This window comes from Vipera berus (assembly GCF_964194415.1).
Source record: "Vipera berus genome assembly, chromosome: 1".
Classification (NCBI taxonomy): domain Eukaryota; kingdom Metazoa; phylum Chordata; class Lepidosauria; order Squamata; family Viperidae; genus Vipera; species Vipera berus.
Window position 1 is genome coordinate 51420772 of NC_138202.1, and position 20805 is coordinate 51441576.

The following is a 20805-nucleotide window of genomic DNA, read 5'->3' on the forward strand; positions in this document are numbered from 1 at the left end:
ATTCAGACTCCCTGATCATCTGTAAGCCTGTTATTGTATAAACAACCCAGGAGTATGAATGAATCAGTTATAAATGGCATCTTGTTGAATGACTAAGTAATGGATGGCTGAAGCATGCCAAGCCAGAATTGCTTAGAGCTGCTTCCCGCATCCATTATTTTGTTAGGAAATCCTTGCTTGGTTATGACATCAGAGTGACAGACATACAAAGTGAGATTTTCACATGATAATTCCTTGTCCCCAGAAGCCCATTCTCAGTCTGAAAAAGACATCCATGCCTTGTGATTCAACATAGTTGCACTGTGGCTTTCTCAGAATTGCTGATTAATCCAAAGCAGAAACAACTGTCCTGCAAACTACCAATGCTTAGCTACTCCCCCTTTTTAAAATCTGAGAACAAAATATTTTTGTTTGTTTGTTTCTAAGCCTTATATGCTGCTTTCATTGCCTAAGTAGCTTCCAAAATCCAGTAGCATCTAACATCAATGTACCAAAGACAACGAAAATACAACCAATCAAGTCAGCATTTTAATAAACAGTCACTAACCCAGCATGCCTACCGGTAACACAGTGTGTGCTGCCACAGCATTTCCAAGATATTTCCAAGGTATCCCCAAGGTTAGAAAATGGTAATATTCACAGGAACTGGCACATGTAGGATGCAGAGAGAAGGAATTCAGATTACATTTCTTGACTGTTTAAACTTGATTGTAGAAACATTACAGACTTTAGACTGCAGATTTTAGGAATTAAACACATTTTCTAACTGAACTTTAAACTTGATTGCAGAAACATGCACATATATGAATTGCAGACCGAAGGAATCCAAACCATTTTCTAACTATGCTTGATTGCAGAAATATGCAGACAAGAGGAATTTAATGCCATTTTCTAACTGTTCTGGATTGCAGAAATATGCAGGCAAGAGGAATTTATTGCCATTTTCTAACTGTTCTGGATCGAAGCTGTTGTACTTTAATTAATCTCTTGTAGACTTCTATAGTCTATGTAAGCAGATATAATTAACATTAACAGGTCTCTCCAGATAGTTTTAAATTCATAGAGATGCCTTATATCATATAGAAATAGCTTTATTGCGTGCAGAGTCGAATACAGCAGGTGGATGCATTCAGATGACGTTTGTACAGCATTTCCAAGATATTCCTAAGGTGTCTCCAAGGTTAGAAAATGGTAATATTCACAGGAACTGCATATTGAGTCTGCAAGTTACCCCATGTCTTCAGGCTAAAAGAGAATGGACTCTCTAAGGACAAAGGAGGAGGAAGTCCATCCCAGAAAGGGGAGGGAAGAGGAAATACATCATAGGGTAGGAGGGTCTGACTGCCCACATTGTGATTTCTCCACACAGCCACGTGGTGGCAGCACACAGTGCATTACTCCCAGTTACAAAAAAACAAAAACAAAACCCAAACATAATACATTCCACCCTTCAGTTTCCAAAAGCTCTGCAGAAAAGCAGTGTTTTAACTGTTTTTCAGGTGTTCTAGAGAAGTGTGGACAACAAGGATGCTCCTTTTCAGATCCTGTCCTGTTATATCTCCCAGTAGGGTGGGACACCTAGCAGCCTTCTCAGATAGACTCCATTAGGCAGATTTTATCTGAATTAGAGGATTTTACAATCCTTAGATCCCAATCCATATAGGGTATTGTAAGTGACAACCATCATGTTGGATTGAAACGCAGAAGCAAACCAACAAGCAATGCAGTTCCTGCAACAAAGGCATTACATGATTATAACAAGTCTTGCCTGCTACTGAATAGGCTGCTGCATTGAATGGTTTTTCAGTGGCAGCCCTATGCATAAAAAATATCCTCTTTTTCTATCTATATTCCAAAACTAGCAGAAAGAAGTGTGCTATGACTACTTAGTGGCACAGGTTTGGGAGCTTTGAGGAGGTAACATACCTATGTGTCTGTCCATCCTGCCTAGGCTTATATTTTGAGTCTGTATTTTCTGTATATTTATATATCTCATATAGTCTGCAACTGGGAACACCTTTCAGTGGAACTGGGCTCTCTCTCTCTCTTTTGTTCTATAAGAACATGAAGAAAAATGTTTTGATATCATTTTGGTTGCTACTTTCTATGCTTGGGATTTATGACATAGCATTTTTTCTTTGTCCTTTTAAAATGCCTCTTGTATATTCTTATGTAAAACTGTTTTTTTAAAAAAAATCTAATTAAAGAAGAAACATACAGAAGTGCATTTTTCTTCTTTATGGAGAAAGGAAAAAAAACTGCCAGAGAAAAGTAGGATTTCCACTTGGCCAGATATGTTTAGATTTCATTGTCCAGATTCTATCTGTAACTTGAAGTTTTGCTTGTTTATTTTAACAGTGTTCTCCTAGATCCAGCTTTCCAACATTTTCCAGTGAATCTTGACTTGGTTAGGGAACGTGTTCTTTGTAGGGAATATTTAAACTGTGTCTCCTCCCCCACCCCCTGTGACACTGTTCCACCTTTCTTATTTATTTTTATCATGCAATTAGGTATCAGATCATAAGATCATCACTAACTCTTGAGTGTAAGCCTCCCCCGCTCTCCATTTTGCTTTAGGTCTTCAAATCCCCACGCGCCCTGAGAGCCTGTGGCATACCTGCCTCCTTTCAACTGCATACGTCTTACTTTCGCAGAAAGTACTTTTGCATACAGGTCTGAACCCTTCTATCTCAGGTTAACATTCTGAGCAAAAGGTTTAGGAAAATTCCCAACGGAAACTAATACCACGAGGTTAGGCCAGTCATTTTCAGGTATGCTCTAGGGCAGGGGTCGGCAACCTCAGCTCTTTTATGACTCATGGACTTCAACTCCCAGATTTCCTGAATCAGGAATTCTGGGAGTTGAAGTCCATGAGTCATAAAAGAGCCGAGGTTGCCTACCCCTGCCCTAGGGTGAATGGGGATGATGGGAGCTGTAGTCATCCCTTTCAAAAGGCATTTGATGGGGGGGGCTGTTATACTGAAACAGACTGTGCAGCACAAGGAAGCTTTATGAGCTCATGTGTCCCTGGTGTGCAGTCAGGAAAACTGCTGACAGGCAAATTTTAGCTTTACATTACAGCAAATGTCAGAAATGTTTGTATTGCAAAGCTGTTATTTGGGACATTTACAAACTGGTAAGGGTAAATGTTATTCTTCACTGGTATGAAGAAAACTAGAATGAATGACAGTGTGATTTAGTATGGACAGTGGCTTGAACTTCCTTTGGTTTACTGAGAAATGATATATCAGAATTCCCTCATATTTTTCATTAGCCTCCTAAGATCTTAAAAAATAGCCATAAATTTCATATTCTAAGATTTATTATTATCATTTCCCTCCCCTGCTCTCGTTAGGTGATAGCGCTTTTGTGCCTTTTAATAATGTGTTACTTTCCATTTTGCTCCATTACAATTTCTCTTTGTTTTGGAGATTTGATTGTGATTTGATTGCAGACTTGTGTTTTCCAGCACAGAAGGATACAAACAACCTGAATGGCTTGCCTAATACATCATGTACTTACACAGGTTTTTTTATTACTAAACAGAAGGTTTCATTAAGACATGGAAGACATTAAGTCACAGAAGCTTCTGGAAAGAAGGGGGTTCATCTGGAGTTGGTAGGGAAACTAGCTATCCAGATGTTGCTGGACTTCAGTTCCTGACCATTGTCCAAACTGACTAGGACTAACAGGAATTGAGGCTAACAAGCATCTGGAGGGTCATAGATTTCCTGACTCAATCTTTAAAGGAAAATCTCATTTGTAAGTGGGACATGGTGTTAAGGCCTCTTTTACTAAATTTGCTAGTGCAGAAATTGACCGGTTATGAAAGAAACCTATATATCTTTCATAAATGGTTGATTTCTGCACTAGCAAATTTAGCATAAGAGGCCTTAACACCATGTCCCACTTGCAAATGAGATTTTCCCTTAAGGATTGAGTTGGAATTTATGTCCCTCCAGATGCTTGTGAGTAGTCTGTGACTTTACTTTAACAACTGTTTGAAATCACAACAGCATTGAAATGATTTATGACATGTCCTCACACTTATGACTGTTGCATCATCCTGGGATGCTTGGGAAGCAGCATGCATTTTTAATGGTTGCAACATCTCAGGTCCTTTAATACCATTTGCAACCTTCCCAGCCAGAATTTTGACAAAAAAAAGTCAGAGGGAGAAGCTGGATTTGCTTAATGATCACATGTTTTACTTAACAACTGCAGTTTGTTCACTTAACAAGTACAGCAAAAAAAGGTCTTAACATTCGGTGCTACTCACTTTAACAATCACTTTGCATGCTTGTGTCTGGTCCTATTCTACTTGCTTAGTTTTACCTGTGTGTGCCAACGTTGTACTGATGTGTTCTATGTGTGTTTTGCCAGAGTAACATGAATTGCTTTAAATAGTAACAGGGTTTTAGTGTATGACTTGCAAAAGAAGTGGGTTAAAACCTTCAAACGGGAGGTAGCATCAAGTTACTTCTGCAACACAACTTTCACACTATTGGAAAATCTGTAGAGAATGAAAAGGTTTAGGGACTAGGAAATGCTAAAGAAATCAGCCAGCCTAATTAACACGTACTCAGAAAAAGGGTTTTGTTTTTTTGTGCTAATGCCAGCCTTGAGAAATTGTGCTACGTTTCTTTCTCAGCAATTGGCCTCCCCAAAGCTATTTGGATAGAGACCCATCTTGTCCTCTCCTCCTCCCCCCCACAGGATAGAGGAAAGGCCCCTCCCCTTAATGCAATTTCTGCAGGATAAAGAGGGCTTTGTTGTCCTCTTAGCCAGCTATAGCAGACTAGAAACATGCTAATGAAAGCACATGTCAAACAGAAGAGAAACATTTCAAGCCTGGTGCCAGTTCAAGATTGGCAGTGTTTTCTCTGTGCTCAGTTCCCTGACTCAGATACAGAGCGTTATTTAGGATGCTTCACCCAAAGATTGAAGGCTTTCCCTAGCGATCTTCTGTAACTGAGGGGTCCCGCTATTTTACTACAAATGAGGGTCCCGCTATTTTACTACAGATGAGAATAATCACAAAATCTGATTGCCTCTCTTCCCTTTGTGTTGAATACAAGAATCAAGAAAGGAGCAGCATTCAGGAATACTTTATTCCAGCTTTAAAGTAATTGGCTTACATGTTTACATGTGAAGCTAAACACAATGGCTGTATGATTAATAGGTTTAACACTTCTGTACAGCTCATTTTCTCTCCTCTCCCTCCCCCTCGGTTTGCAAATTTGCTCAACAAAGGATTTCCGTTTTGAACTATGGTGGCTTTATGCATTTTGTTGTGTAGTGAGTTCTTCGTGAGGCAAGTGAGTTCAACAAAGCTCATGGTTTATTGCTTGCAGGATCTGAACTGAGAATTGGGCTGCAGCTTACAGCAATTTATAGCCTGGCCCCTAGGCGGCAGCCAATAGGTTTAAAATAACCCATTGCCACCTATGGGCAGCCAATAGCAGCACTGGAGACATGGAGTCTGGGTTGCTGGAGAGCCGTTAGCTGCTCCAGCTTACCACGTGGTGTTACAAATTAGCCCAATACATAACACACCTCCCCTCTAAGATCAGACAAACATCATAGCAATAATTGGCAAATACTACAAGTTACAAGACTTAACATCATAGCAATTTTTGTAAAACAGTACAAGTTACATTAGAGCATCAGTTAGCCAGAATGAATAGACTTCCATTATAGCACACAAGACATTTAACATCATAGCTCCCATACTGTTTCAGTACAGTGACAAGTTACAGTACAGACAACTTTATAGTTCCTTTATTTTACAACATAATCAGCTAGATAAGAAGGAGGCTTGCGTGCCCTTGTGGAATGCCTTGGGATTCCAATCACTTTCTGGTCTACCAGCTTACTCACCAGGCTAGGTAGACCAATGTCTCTTGATACACTTGAGTCAAAGGAATTAGATGCTCTCTGGCTGGCCTCTCCAGGTTGGCCCACCCCAGAGTCATACTTATCAGCAGAGTTGGCACAGCGGTTGTTAAAGTCTGGTTGGCTTGCTCCTTCAGGGGATCCATGTTGCACTGCTGAACTCCCCTCCTCTACACCCAGTTCCTCATTGCTTAAGAAGGAAGAGTCTTGAGAGCCCATGTATGCGCTGGCTTGGCTGCCAGCTTGGGGACTTTGGGAGGGACTTATGACACAGTCCTTGCTTAGTGGCCATTCTGGAAACGGTTTTCTGATTTGATCAATGTGGCGTCTGACAACTCGCCCTTCCTCCAGCCCCACTTCATAAGAAAGGGGACCAGATGATTTGGTAATTTTACCAGGAACCCACAGATTCCCATGTCCATAGTTTCTGGCCCATACCCAATCGCCCACTTGCAGCCCCCTTGGGGGTTTTGGTCGAGAGGCTTCTGCTGCCACTCTGTCTGGATGCAACCTGTCCAATTTAGTGATCAGTCGCCTCCCCAATGAAGTTCTGCAGGACTTTTGCCTGTAGCAGTGCAGGGTGTAGAATGTTGGCAGAGTAAAAAATCTGCCAGTCTGTGATGCCAGTCACCTGTTACGATGCGTTTGAGTGATTCCTTTGTGGTCCTCACCATACGTTCAGCTTGACCATTAGAAGATGGGTGAAAAGGGGCAGACGTTACATGTCTGATAAGATTTGCTCTTAGGAAGGCCTGAAATTCAGCAGCAGTGAATTGGGCCCCATTGTCTGAAACTAAGATATCTGGTAACCCATGTGTGGCAAAGAGTTTTCTCAGCACCTGGATAGTCCTAGCCGTAGTCATGTTTGCAACTGGGATGACTTCCAGCCGTTTGGAGTGGCTGTCCACTACTATGAGGAAGAGCTGTCCCTGAAAGGGCCCAGCGTAGTCTATGTGAATTCTAGACCAGGGAGTGTGCGTTACTTCCCACCTGTGAACTGGGGCATGTGGCATCTCAGGCCTAGATTGCTGGCTGATTATGCTGAAGAGGAGCATTAAAATTGGAAACAGTTGAAGTGTAAACTGAATATGGCCTGGGGGGGGCACAATATCATCAAAAGGAGCCATGAAGGCGCGAAGAAATGTTACAATTTAAATCTTGAGTTAAATCCTGTGGGTCCATGGCCATAGTCCATGGCCACAAAAAATATTTAAACCATGGCGAAGAAAAGATTGAGAACCACTGGAATATGCTATAGGCACGTATACACGTGGGAGGAGTAAAGAAATGGTAAGGGCGGGTGGGTAGCAAATGAAGGCACTGCTCCATAAATTAGCTTTGTATCTCTGTAATGAAAAGGGAGGGCTGAGACAATGAAGGGAGTAAAACATCCAGACTAATGATAAGAAGTATTATAACTTTGGAAGGAGACAAAGCAATGTATGTTTTGGCAAAATATGTGAAAGGGGAGGGGCTAAAAGGAAGCAAGCCATACCATGCAGTGAGGTCTACCTGTACTAAGTCCTTGAACTATTTTAAAGGAGTTACTTATATGACCTATATTCTTTTCTTTAATGGTAAGCAATCAGAATGTGATTCTCCAATCACAGATCAGTACCATATTTGGGGCATGGCCGTTTGCAGGGTGGTCCAGAAAGACAAGATGGAGACCATACATCAAAAGGCAGAGGGCTTCAGTTGCATGTTGTAACAATGATATGAGATCCAGTGTACTGAAAAATATTGGTTTAGGATCAGGTAGACCCCCATGTCACATCCCGTGTTACTCTACTCAAATAACTTTTTCTCTTAATCTAACTTACTCAAGAATAAAATAGGATGATGAAGAAAAGCAAGATATGAATTTAATAAAGAGTAACTGGGATAAATACTAGGGAGCTCTTTCAAAGTTAAAAATATTATTTTTTTGCTAATCCAGACAAGGAAAGGATACGTTTGAAAATTGACTACGATTACTATCTACAAACCCACTGAAAAAAAAAATGAGCCAAGAAAATCTCAGTAGGAAATGAATGTGAGAATGAATGCTGACCACGTTTTATTGACAAAGAAAAAAAAGTACCTGGATGGTCTTCGTCTGGAGTGATTAATACAGAAACTAAAAGGTGGGAATGCAAGAAGCGAGCCATAAAATACTCCCATCACAGTGTCACCATCGTGGAGATTTAGAGGGCAAGTTTATAGCAAAGACCTTTGGGATGCTTCTCTGTGGAGCAAAGCCAAATGAGAATGAATGCCTCCACTACTACAACCCAAGAGCCGCTGGTCTTGCTTGATATGCCACGCTGGAGGGGGAAGGTAAGAGGAGCAAGAAATTAAAAAAGGAAATGAATTCAGAACGGTCACACTTTCTAATTTCATCACTCACATTCTTGAATTAGAAGCACTGAAGCAAAAATTAAATTTAGTTTTTTGGATATGGATTTTTAAGGTGTGTTGGAACTAAAACCTCAATTTTTGAGGGTCTTAGATTTTTTTGGAATTTGGTGCTACAGGATAGGCAGTGAATTCTTATAAGTTGTCAAACCCCAGGAATGCTCCACATTGTATCAATCAAGCGCTATTGGGTACAAAATGCCATTGTATATTAACTATCACATAATAAAAAACCTATTTTGTCTGAGGATTCATTGGGTTCTTCCAGGTCAAAGATGTTAGTCTCTATTCTAATACAGAGCATATTTTCCAGCCCAGGTAGAAGTTGTGGCTAGCATGGAATCTGCTTCACATGGGCAAACTCAGTTTGTTGAATTATGAAAAATCTACAGAAGAAAATCCACTAATGTAGTCCTTCCTATCTCTATCCCTTCCCACTGCCCAGGGATTATAGAGTATGCTTAAAGGTAAAGGTAAAGGTTCCCCTGCACATGCGTGCTAGTCGTTTCCAACTCTAGGGGCCGGTACTCATTTCCGTTTCAAAGCCGAAGAGCCAGCACTTGTCCGAGGACGTCTCCGTGGTCATGTGGCCGGCATGACTAGACGCCAAAGGCTCACGGAACACTGTTACCTTCCCACCGTAGTGGTCCCTATTTTTCTATTTGCATTTTTACGTGCTTTCAAACTGCTAGGTTGGCAGAAGCTGGGACGAGTAACAGGCGCTCACTCTGGAATTCGACCCACCAACCTGCCGACCTTCTGATCGACAAGCTCAGCGTCCTAACCCACTGAGCCAATGAGTCCCTCAGAGTATGCTTAGAGGGTATCAAATGCTTTGTTTCTGTTGAATGGTTGAGAATGAAAAATTAAAAAATGAAGAATTTAGAAGAAGTATTTTAGGGAATGAAACTCTTAGCATGAGCACTTCTTTCTGTAACTTTTGGTGGCAAGTCCAATAAACCTTTCTTTACATCTTTCTGAACATCCCTGGAATTTTCCACATTATCATAGTCAATTTAATTAAAAGCAGTTGTGTAACCCACCCAACCTCAGTCACTAATGGGATGCGGGTGGTGATTAACCCTTTGCAATCCACACACTTCCTTCTGAAAACCTGGAAAGCTGTTAGTAGAAACAAAAGACAGTTTCAGATTTTAAGATTGGTTATTCATTGGAAAAAATATGATTAAAGGGTTCAACACACTGTTTAGGGTGCTGATCTTAAGCAGAAATCCCAGAGATATTTTTTTTCTTTTTGAAAAGAAAACCCAAATGTGGCATTCAAGGACATTTATAAAATTTATATGAGGCTTATCACACAGTGAGAAGCGATACTGAGTGGTTATACCTTGAGCTAAGTGTTTGAGTTCAGAAGCTTCAAGAGTTATTTAGTGCAGAGAATCATTGCTATTCTAATGAATTTTGTCCAGCATTTGAATAGTCAAGGGGAACATTGAGTGATTTGATTGTGTATGCCATCAAATCAAGTGGACCAGGTTGGAGATGCCCATCAGCAATTAGAGTGAATTTAGCATGCATGTGGAACATGTGCTGCAATTCTGCAGTGAGTAGGATGCTGAAACTGTAGTGTAGAATTTGGAACAACATAGAAAACTGGGCAAAGGGTGGGGCAAGTCCCACCTCATGTGTTATTTTTAAGCAACTTCCGAGGAACCCAATGGCACCATTACAAAGTTCATTACTGCGGCTCCATTTAATTCCATCCCATCCCATCCCAACCCAACCTAGCTCAGCATCAGTAGCTGATCATTTTCCCTTTTTACACAGACACGTTCTGGGTCCAAATGGAAACCTTAGCAAGCCCATTGCTCACCAAGGATACTTTGCTTTAGGTCTCCTCAGACTAAGAATTTGCTGAAAATAGCTATCAGATCTGCTGGATATTATATGGCTTTACAGATTAGCAACCAAATAACGTAAAAACATTGATGGTTAGGTATGAAATATGGAAACTAGGTGCAGAAAAACATCTAGAACAAATTAGGTACCAAAATTTGTACAGGGGAATTTTTGATGGCCAACCTGTTTCTGTAAAGTCTCTTCCAAGTAGAGGCATCTATTGCATGTGAGAGGAAGGTTCATTTCCCCACCTGCCATCATGGATATTCATTTGGTGAGTCCAATATCTTTGAAATTAAGTGCTTGCCAAACTGCCTTAGGTGAGCACCACGCAAAACAGGGCTGAGGAGATTGCAGGCAAAAGATGCTGCCTTCAAAGCTGCAGGATGTATTTTTAGATTCCCTGTGTTGTCATGGCTGGCTATTAAACTCTATTTGATTGACACTTACCACATCTGGACTACCAGTACCTGGACACGCAGGAGATGGCATCAGTGAGTTAAAGTGTTCCATATTTCTTTGCCACCATCTAGTGGTCCTCCAGAGATTGGTGGCCCAGGTGGTCTGTGCCTGTTTGAATGTCCTTCAGAGATGCTTAGATTATAGGCGAAATGGGATGTTAGGTTTCAGGAAAAAGGAGAAAAGCAAAGAGGAGCATTGTATGCAGCACAGCACGGATTTTTTTTTCTTTTTCTCCTCTCCTCTCTTCGGGTTGGTGAGAGAAAATAGCAGGGAAGGGTTAGAGCCATGATTCACAAAGAAATATGGATCTGCAGGACTTGTCTTTCGCAACCAGGTTTTAATTTTAGATTGCACTTCAAGGTTACTCTTGTCTTAGGAGGAAAAGAAGAAAATCCCCCTGCTTTTTATTTATGGTTTGATCTTTAGATTACTGTACTAGATTTATTGTCTGTTACAGAGTGCACTATGGTAATTTATTTTACTGGAAAAGAATACATTTGTATCTCTGAGGACAGTAGTTCATTATCTTTTTGAAATTCATTCCAGCCTGTAAAGAATGGGAAGTGTACATACTCAATAGCAAAGTCTTTTTATTTGGAAATCAAGCCAACATGTTTTCATTGAAGATTTTTCTCAAGTGAATGTGCACAAGAGTTCAGCCTTTTCATTGACTCAGCCATTTTGCATAGAGAGACAGAGCCGGATTTGCCACATTCAGTCATCTACAGCTGCAACTAAGAATGATTACTATCTAGGTACGCCATTTTTAAAAAGTGGCTCACTCTGTATAATAGGTATTGTATGTGGCTCAAACACGTTACAATTTTGGAGTGTTCCTGAACATGAAGCAAATTAAGCTCATATATAAAAATGTTACATGTCTTTCTTCAGGAGGTTTTCCAGCCCCCCCCCCCTTCAAAGAGACAGTTCCATTCTCAGTGGTGGACTACAAACCCAGCAGGTTGTGAGACATCCTATTTGTCCTTAGAGTGCCTGAGAGATAACCCAGGAATTGTGAAATTACATGTCCATTTCTTGGAATCTTGTAAAGTCAAAAGAGTCTCTCCCCACCCACCCCCTCGACCATTTCACTCTCCAGCTTCTGATTCCCCACTCCCTCTGCAGGCATTTCTGCAACACTCAATAAAAGACCAGACAAGCAGACGGCTGGCACTTTATTTAAACAGGCACTTTGCAATCAAATATTCTTTTAAAACTGGTGATTTGCGGGGGGGGGGAACAGTATTTGCATTACATATCTTTAAATTTGAGTGGACCAGAAGAAAATACCATTTGTGTTATCTCTAAAAACCCCATATTGCACAACGTTTGTACTGATTAAATCTTTTATTCTATTTTTAACTGGTAATGCACATATTTGAAGTGACCTACAATATTACATCTGGAATATAACCCTGACTAATTTGGGGGGAGAGGGTGAAACTTGGAAGACTGTTATTAAGAATTATTTATCCATGGACTAGCATGGATACTGGATCTTAGTTACAAACATACCCAGAGTAAGTCTGGAATTTATTCTGATCATAAATCCTTAGACAAATATTCTAAGTAGCTGCACATAATTGCCTTTTTGTCATTATTCTTGTTCTATATTTTTCTCCTGCATTCTTTACCCTTTCTTGTTTTTCTTGTCAGATTGGATCATAAACTGCGATGGATGCAAGGAGTTCTTTTTTGTAAGCAACACCATAGACCTTTGATTCCATTAGCAAACCAAAATCCCAGGACAGACAGATCTGATTCCTGTTGATTGTACAGGCAGGACTCAGATTTTGTTGTTGTGTCTGTTATTTATGGCCAGCTCACACTCCTTTCTGGAAATTTTACTGAACATTTTGTAACTCAGGCTGTTTCCAGATAACCAGAGTACCATAATGCAGCATTTATAGGTCTCTAGCAAACAGCTTTGCAGAAGCAATTTAAAAAGGAAGATATGCCTGGGGGGGAAAAGACTACTGCAGGGAATTTTGTGTAAATGATAATCCCTTGTTTGGACTATGCAACCAGCACTTCTCTTGCAACACTCAGCTTGCAGTGGGAAATTGGCAGAAGGTCTGTAGGACTCAAGAGACTTCTATAGTTACTAGCTCAGACTTCTCTGGCCTTCTGCAGTAGTTTTGTGCCACCTGTGAATGTCCTCATTGCTGCATGCCATCTTCCCCAATGGAGTCATCTAGTCATCTCTTTAATGGGCCAAAGGGACAATGTCAAAAATGGCAGCTAGTTAGTGCCCTGCCCTTCCTTCATCCTTTGCTTGCTGTGGTGTTGTTTTTTTTTTTGCTTCTTGTTTTTCCCCCCAGTAGGGTAGGACAGGTGAGGAAAGCTCAGTTAACCTTTGTGTTTAGAGAATGACAAAGTTCTCACTTCCCTGAGTAACTGAGGAAGATGGGAGATCATGACACTTTGATTACAAGAGAGGAGGGTGTAAGTCCAAGAAATGGGATGAATTAGGTGTCCCTGTCAAAGAGACAATTCCCTCATCTCTCCCGGTCTTAGGAAATGCTGAAAAACTATCTTCTCAGGTTTAATCAGCTCAGTTTCCCCAAGTCTCACAGAACTGTAGGACACTGGGGTACCTGGGATTAATTCCTACATTAATCTTCTATTGAAAGAATCTTCTATTGAAAGCTCTGGAACTGCTACAAGTCATGGTAATGCCCAAATGGAACAAGATGGAGTCATGGGTTGAGTTTATATAAGGCAGTTTTACATTGTTTATGTGCAGATCTGGCATATTCTGAAGCAGCTTGCTTGTCAGGGCATCCTCATCTGAAAAAAATCTTTGTCCTTAAAGTGTCCTCGGTTTTCTAATGTAGATTAGATCCACAGTAACTCTTTTGAACAGATCTGATTCCTGCTGATTGTACAGGTAGTGGATTCAGTATCAGAAGAAAGTCTTAGTACATTGCTGGTTGTACCAGTAAAAAGGTAAAGGTTTCCCTGTCCAATTGTGTCTGCCTCTCATTTCTTGGCTGAGGGAGCCAGCATTGTCTGAAGATATTTTCTGTGGTCATGTGACCAGCATAGCTATGCGCCGAGGTGCACAGAACGCTGTTTACCTTCCCACCAAAGTGGTACCTATTAATCTACATGCATTTGCCTTCTTTCAAAATGCTAGGTGGGCAGGAGCTGGGGCAGGTAACAGGAACTCACCCCATTGCACTGTGTTCTGGTCTTGAATCTGGGTTGTCAGCTTTCCAACTGGCAAGCTCAACGTCTTTAACCTGCTGAGCCTTCGTACCCCCAGGTTATGCCTGTAATTTGGTTGAAATTGAATATATCTGCCTGGATTTCCTGCAAATTTTGACACTGTTTCAGCCAAGTTTTTTTTTTAAGCCATAGCATCAGGCATCTCTGCGGTAAAAAAACCCTCTCATCAAACAGATTCTGATAATCCAAATAATAGCAATAACTGTTGTTATTTCTCCCCGCCACATCAGCAGCCACTCAGCAACATATTGTGTCTTCTTTTTCATCCTTAGTCAAGTCAAATTGAATTTATTTTGAAATAGGGGGCCTTGAATGCATTTTCTACTTCTGACCATGTTGGGGACGAAATATGGAGAGGGGAATTCCTTCTCCTCCCAGCTCATCTTGCATGGACAGCACCATCCTTTTGTGAGTGTAAATGATGCCATCTGCAGACGGCTTGCTCCCCTCCCCTCCCCCTCCCTTCAGTTCCCTTAAGGGGGAGAAAAGTCATTAAGCACTGCAGTAAGAGCTGATTCAGGCCACTGGAGTTTAGTCCTCTCAGAAAATGTGTTTGGGAGGGATGATGGAGGAGAGACTGCAGAGTCGGCTGGCTGCTGACCTGCTGAATTATGACTCTAATGCAGTCACTTTAATAACTTGCTCTAGCTCCAACCACCAGATGCAATTTATGGCAGATCAGGCGCCCAAGCATTTTTCTTTTCTCTGAAGACTAAGCAGATATCTGATGCCTCCCCCTCCCTCCCCCAAGCCTATTACTTCCCCCTGTTCACTCTGCAAATGGAAAAATGTTGTGTGTCTGTGTGATTTTTTTTTCTTTCTTTCCCCTGGCCTTGTTTTCAGGAAATGGTGGAAAAGGAGATGCTAACACGCACAGCTGAACGAAAACTCCTTTTCCAGTCCTCTTAGGCCCCAGCCAGGAAATCTGTGTAGCCTTATCTTCTTTCTCTCTCTGGCACTTTAATATAATATCTTTCTTGAGCAATGGAGGAGGCAAACAAAAGAATAGTGTAACTAAACAAATGGCACACTAAATATTGTGTAGTTGTAAGAATTTTCACAGCACATATCTGCCCAATCTTTCAGCAAATCCAGGATGATGTAATGCTGATGTCTGGAACTGGCAGAAGGCTCCACTGTGCACAGATGAAGGCGTCTTTATAGTAAAATAAAACATGCTAGAGACTTTAACTTAAGTAAGTTTCCTTCAAGCTGAATGCAACTCCCAATAATGTCAATGACATATTCTTGGCCTCAATGTGGAAATGATTTGCCAGGATGTTTTCTTCTTCCAGGATGTTTTTGACTTCCCAATTCCGTAGACAGGCTACATTATAGAAAAGCAGAAGATATGTATGTAAATGTTCCTTCTTTTTTTTAGTGATTACAACTGGTCAGTGGAGCAGAATTTGGAAGAATCTGGGGAATCATAGAAAAGGTTATGGCAAAATTTCTGGGGCATGAGTTAAATTTGGCAGATGGCTCTGGAACTTGGAGAACTGGAAGTTAGACAGAATCGGATGTGTTTTTCTCCATCTTTCAGAGCTGATCTCAACAGGGAGCTTCGGGGAAATAACCTTGAATTAAACAGGAGCAAATTGAAGCACTCAAGAACATTTAAAGTCCTGTCTCTATGGCTCTTCTCTAATGATTATCCAGTTTTACCATAATGCTGTCTCTACAAATTGTCTCTTGGACTGTGTTTTATTCTCCAGTACTTACTTTACCCATTTCTTCCACCATATCATTTACATGAAGGGTGGACTACTTTTTGATGGCCAGGAGACACACTTAACTATCCACGCAGAGGCTGAGGACAGAGTTCAAGTGCAGGGAAATAATTTTGAAGGTTTCTTTTACTATCTGGTACAAACCAGGCTTATTTTACACTTTTCACTTGTTTCCGGATCAAAAGCAGAAAAGAAATTCTGCTGTCAGTTTTACACAGTCATGTTCAGAGGTGCCTTCAAGGATGTCAGAAAGGGATTCAGATGGTCTGTGTTGTTGTCATGTGTACAATTTCACTTCAACATAGATGATGAAGCCAGTTATACTGCATTCTTCTGTTTGTTATGATGATCTGTGTCCTGGGTTTCTTTTCCAAAGTACTGTCTTGACAGTATTATTGTTTAGAAGGGACAGTCCCTCCTGGCTGGACTTGCCTAAAGGAATCTAAAGTAATTTATACATGCCTTCGCTCAGGCCTGTAGTGAGCCTAAACATTGGAGGGAGCTGAAAAAGTAAGGGAAAGCTTATCTGATCCTTCAAAGAGTATTTTGGGGGCAGAGGAAAAAAATAGAGGCAGAGAGCCTGGGCCTTTTCCCATTGCAAACCTGCTTGTTTATCAAAGAAAGCCCAATTAACTAGTTTCTTGCACATGAGTTGATATACAGTTTATTAGTTCCCTGAAATAATACTCATATGCTTAATGAGTTAAATGTCTTTAATCAGCTCTAAAAATGTGCCACACCTAAATATCAGAGATTTACTATGTTCTTCTCAAAGGGCTTGGCTCTTCTACAACCTTATTTGGTCCATTAGGTAATTTGTATAATTATATGCTACTCCATTAACCTCCACTTGCAGCTCCAGGAGCAAGGGAGAATATATCACAAATATATTCCAGTATGATCAATACATTACAGTGCTTTCTCATAACAGAAAAAGCAAGAAATCAAGAACCATCCCCCCAAATTTTAAATAATAATTTTCATTGAAGAAGAAAGTTATTTATAGAAACAGATGTTATATTTTACTCATCTCTTCATTTCTCCAGAACAAAATATTCTATCAGTCAGTATCAACAATGGCATCCTTCAAAAGGTTCTGAAAAGGATCTTCCGTCCTTTATGAATGCCTAAGATATTTACTCTTGTGGCAGAGCCTACTGGTTTTGGAAGTAAAGATTTCCAACAATTATGACTTTGGTTAGTTCAACCCTTGGATAATATTTTGTTTTTATGACTATGTAAGCATTTCCTTCAAGAATTAAAATTTGAAGATGGTAACACAGAGCACAGCTTACTCATGTGGATTACAAGACCTATGACCTATGCCATTCTTCAGAGACAAATGTAGATTACATGCATTGTTTTGTAAGAAGTTAAGCCAAGATTTAGAATTAATTGACCTTATTTTTTCTGTATTAGAAAAAAATTATCTTGATTACAATAACATTCATTTCCTTTTCCTGTAGAGAACTGCAGATTGATTTCTATTTTCTCACTCTTTGCTAATGAGAGTCTGAAAAAAACATCAGATCAGTCTGCTTCTTATTCCATTCCTCAACTGTCTTTCTGATTTTATTGTACGTGGTAAAAACTCTAACTTTAGTCAAGAGTATATAAACAGGCACTGTGGTTTGTTTTAGCCATATTTTAATTTTTTTAAAAAAAGGCATTTGTGGTCTCATTCATAAATTAAAGTGACTGGCTCACATATCACACTAAAGTAAAACCAGATAAATCATATTATCGCTTAACATGATATGTGAACTTATCTAAGGCTACACTATCTGGACTATAAATGTTGGAAGATCTATAGGTAACAGCAAAGAGATACAAGAAATTAATAGCTGCCATTTAGTGGCTATTCTGACATTTGCAGACCTGATATGGAAGCCCTAAGTTTCTCCAATCAGACATTCTCCAAATATGGATTCTTCATTTCTTTGGCTATGCTGGCTTGATGGTACCAGGCTAAAGATGTTTTAACAGAATAACAGAGTTGGAGGGGATTTTGGAAGTCTTTTAGTCCAACCTGCTGCTCAAGCAGGAAATCCTGTATAATTTCAGACAAATGGCTATCCAATTTCTTCTTCAAAATCTCCAGTGATGGAGCACTCACAACATCTCGAGGCAAGCCATTCCATTAGTTAGCTGCTCTCATTGTCAGGAAATTTCTCCTTAGTTCTAGGTTGGTTTTCTCCTTGCTTACTTTCTATCCATTGCTTTTAGTCCTGCATTCAGGTACTTTGGAGAATAGGTTACACCCCCCACTTCCTGTGGCACCCTCTCAAATATTGGAACACTGCTATCATGTATTGCCACTTCTGCTTTTGGTACCTTGGAATACTTAAGGATATTGGTTACCATTTTCAGAAGGCACTTATGAATTTATCACATAGGTTTTGTGACCATATAAATAAGGAGACTTGAAACCTGTTCAAACAAGGAGAAATCTAGATAAATGAGGTTGCATTGCAACTACCAGAAATCTGGGCAGTGCAGATTTAAATGGTTTGTTCACCTCTATCCACACGTTTGCTGCATGACCTACCAGGGCTTTGTTAATGAACATTTCTTTGAAAGTATAGTCAAACTCTTTTCAAATTCCAAAGCTGTGCATGATTTTTGTGCATGACACAGAGAAGTTCCCTGAGGATGGGCTTCAGCATGAGTCTGAAAGCTTGAAAGACAAAAACTCTGATCCCAGTGAATGACCCAGATTGGTTCCTGCAAGATTATCCTGGGACACGTATATTCGCCTTCATTCATGATATTTAAACCATATCTACATATTGAAAGCTTTCCTCATCTGGAAGTGAATGGAGACATGTAGATTAGTTTGGAATTCACACTCAGAATATCTAGTTTATTATTTATATTGCTGCTGTATTTTGGATGAAAGATTTGACAAAAATAGATTCAAACGTGTCTGGTGTGTCTGGTTGTTCATTCTACACCTTGTTTCTCCAAAACTGTTTTACCTCTTTTGTTTTTTAAATTTTTTATTGAATATACAATTAAAACAAAAGTGGACATGTTACAACTTCCCTGGCTTCAACACTGCTATTAGTATTACCTTATACAAAGAAAGAAAGAAAAAGAAAAAAAGTGAATCCCTCTTTCTAAATGTCTTGCTTGTACTTCTTGCTGACTTTTAAATGGTTCTGTTTAATGGGGTTTGGAAGTGCATAATAAGCACATAGAGCAGAAAGCTTGTGATTCAGAAAATTTGCCTGTAATATTCTTTTTCCGCCGTTACCATAGGTACCAGCTTCTTCTAAACACAGTTCTGGAATGCAAGGAGACTGGAAGGGCATTCCTCCTGCTTAGGAATGCAACAGCATCATTCCAGTTAACATTCCCCTACTTTTTTTTTGAGAGAGAGAGAGAGAGTCAGAAAGAGAGAGACAGAGACAGAGAGAGATTTGTTCTTTATTAAATTCTTTTTTTCTTTACCCTGAGTCTTGTGCCTTGACCACCTACAGAGCTGACTGAAGCACAACATGTTACATCCTTTTCTAGGCAATATTTTTCTGGCAAGCTGCCCGAAGTTTCGCATTGAATTCTGGGACACTGTCATGTCATAAAAGCACAAGAATCTTAGCCCCTGCATAAAGGTTAACCCACGTTTCCCCCTACTGCTCTCAAGATCCTCACAAATTTTTTGCTTCTCGGTTGCCAGCATAGAGTAAAAGAATGAATTCAATCAGTTCCTCCATATAATGGCTTGATCTGCAGAGAGATACAATAGCTTGCAAGGGACTAATTGTGATAATTTCTTGCTGCAAAAAAAAATAATCAGGTATTTTAAGGATGAACTGCTATTATTGTATAAACCATTGCAAATTATGCAAACCATTTCAGATCCTTTCCTATTCTTGCTCTAATTTGGACTTCTTTGGTGCTGCCAGTACCTTTAAGTTGTCCTGGGGTGTGTGTGTGAAGGATGGGAAAATGATCCAAGGACAGAACACCTACAATGCAATAGTAGCAACAATAACAACATTAAACATTTGGTTGACAGTTTGCTACCGTTCCCATATTTGATGCTAAAAACAAACAGTCTCCTCCAGCCTAATGATAGGGCCATGCAATCTCAACATATCAGGTTAGGAGAGAGAGTTAAACTGACATAGTTGGTGGTGCTATTTCCATGGTTAGAGTTCTGACCAGCATCAAGAAACCTGTACTTTAAAAACAAAGAATAACCCAACCATGATGTTCACTTAAGAACTTTTGGGCCCTTCCTTATCTTTCAGATTTACACTGCAGGTTTATTGTACACTCTTCAGGTTTGTGAAAGAAATGACAGGAAGGACAGAATTAAAAAAAATAAGGCTCACAATTATGTATAACTATTTTGTGTGACACACACACACACACACACACACACACACACTACAGTGAATTACAGTTTATGAAATTGACAAATTTCTGGACAGAGATATGATACCGTGAATCTATGGGTTTGGGGTGCAAGCCAAGCTCTTCCTCAACCCCACTCTAATAAGTTGTGTTTTGAACCTGCAAAATATTATATACTGAAAGGTGCAGGAAAATCAAGCATGCTAGATCAATTCTATATAACGCTTTGCCACTGTTAGGCCAGGCCAGTTTGTTCTGTGCTGCCACCACCACCTGATTCCCTCCCTGGCCTGGCTTTCTGTAACATATGTCTGCCTTTTCCTTGTTCAGACAAGTAAGGTCTTGGCAAGAATGATTGGCAGGGGCGGGGGAGTAAAGGGGTTTTAAAAAGTCAAGATAGTAATTGTAACCATAGGATCAAAATCTTGCCTCTTTTAAAAGAACAATATAATTTCAAATGCATGGCTGCCATCTTGATTTTTTTGACCATCCCTACAGACAGCCATGAGCCCTGGATCTCTGCCTTGGGATTTTATCCACCATGGAGACAAAGGAGGTGGTATCTGTTTCTGCTCTAAAGTTTTTGACGCCAAACCTTTTCTATTCATTCCTGCAAAATGTCCTCCAATAGCTATTAGAGGTGACTAAGGGGATGCCTTGTCCAGAAACGGGGCACAGTCAACATTTCGGGTCACAAAGCACTCGGGTTGATATTTGATAGCAGTTGTTGCTTTACAAGAACCTACTGCTTGCTGGCTGATGTTCTTTTGTTGCTCTGCTTTGTTTCAGGGTAGAAGCTTCCAAACAATTTAGCTTGAATTCTCAGTGACTTCCTGGGACAGGTGTGATTCATTAGCCCCTCCCCCAA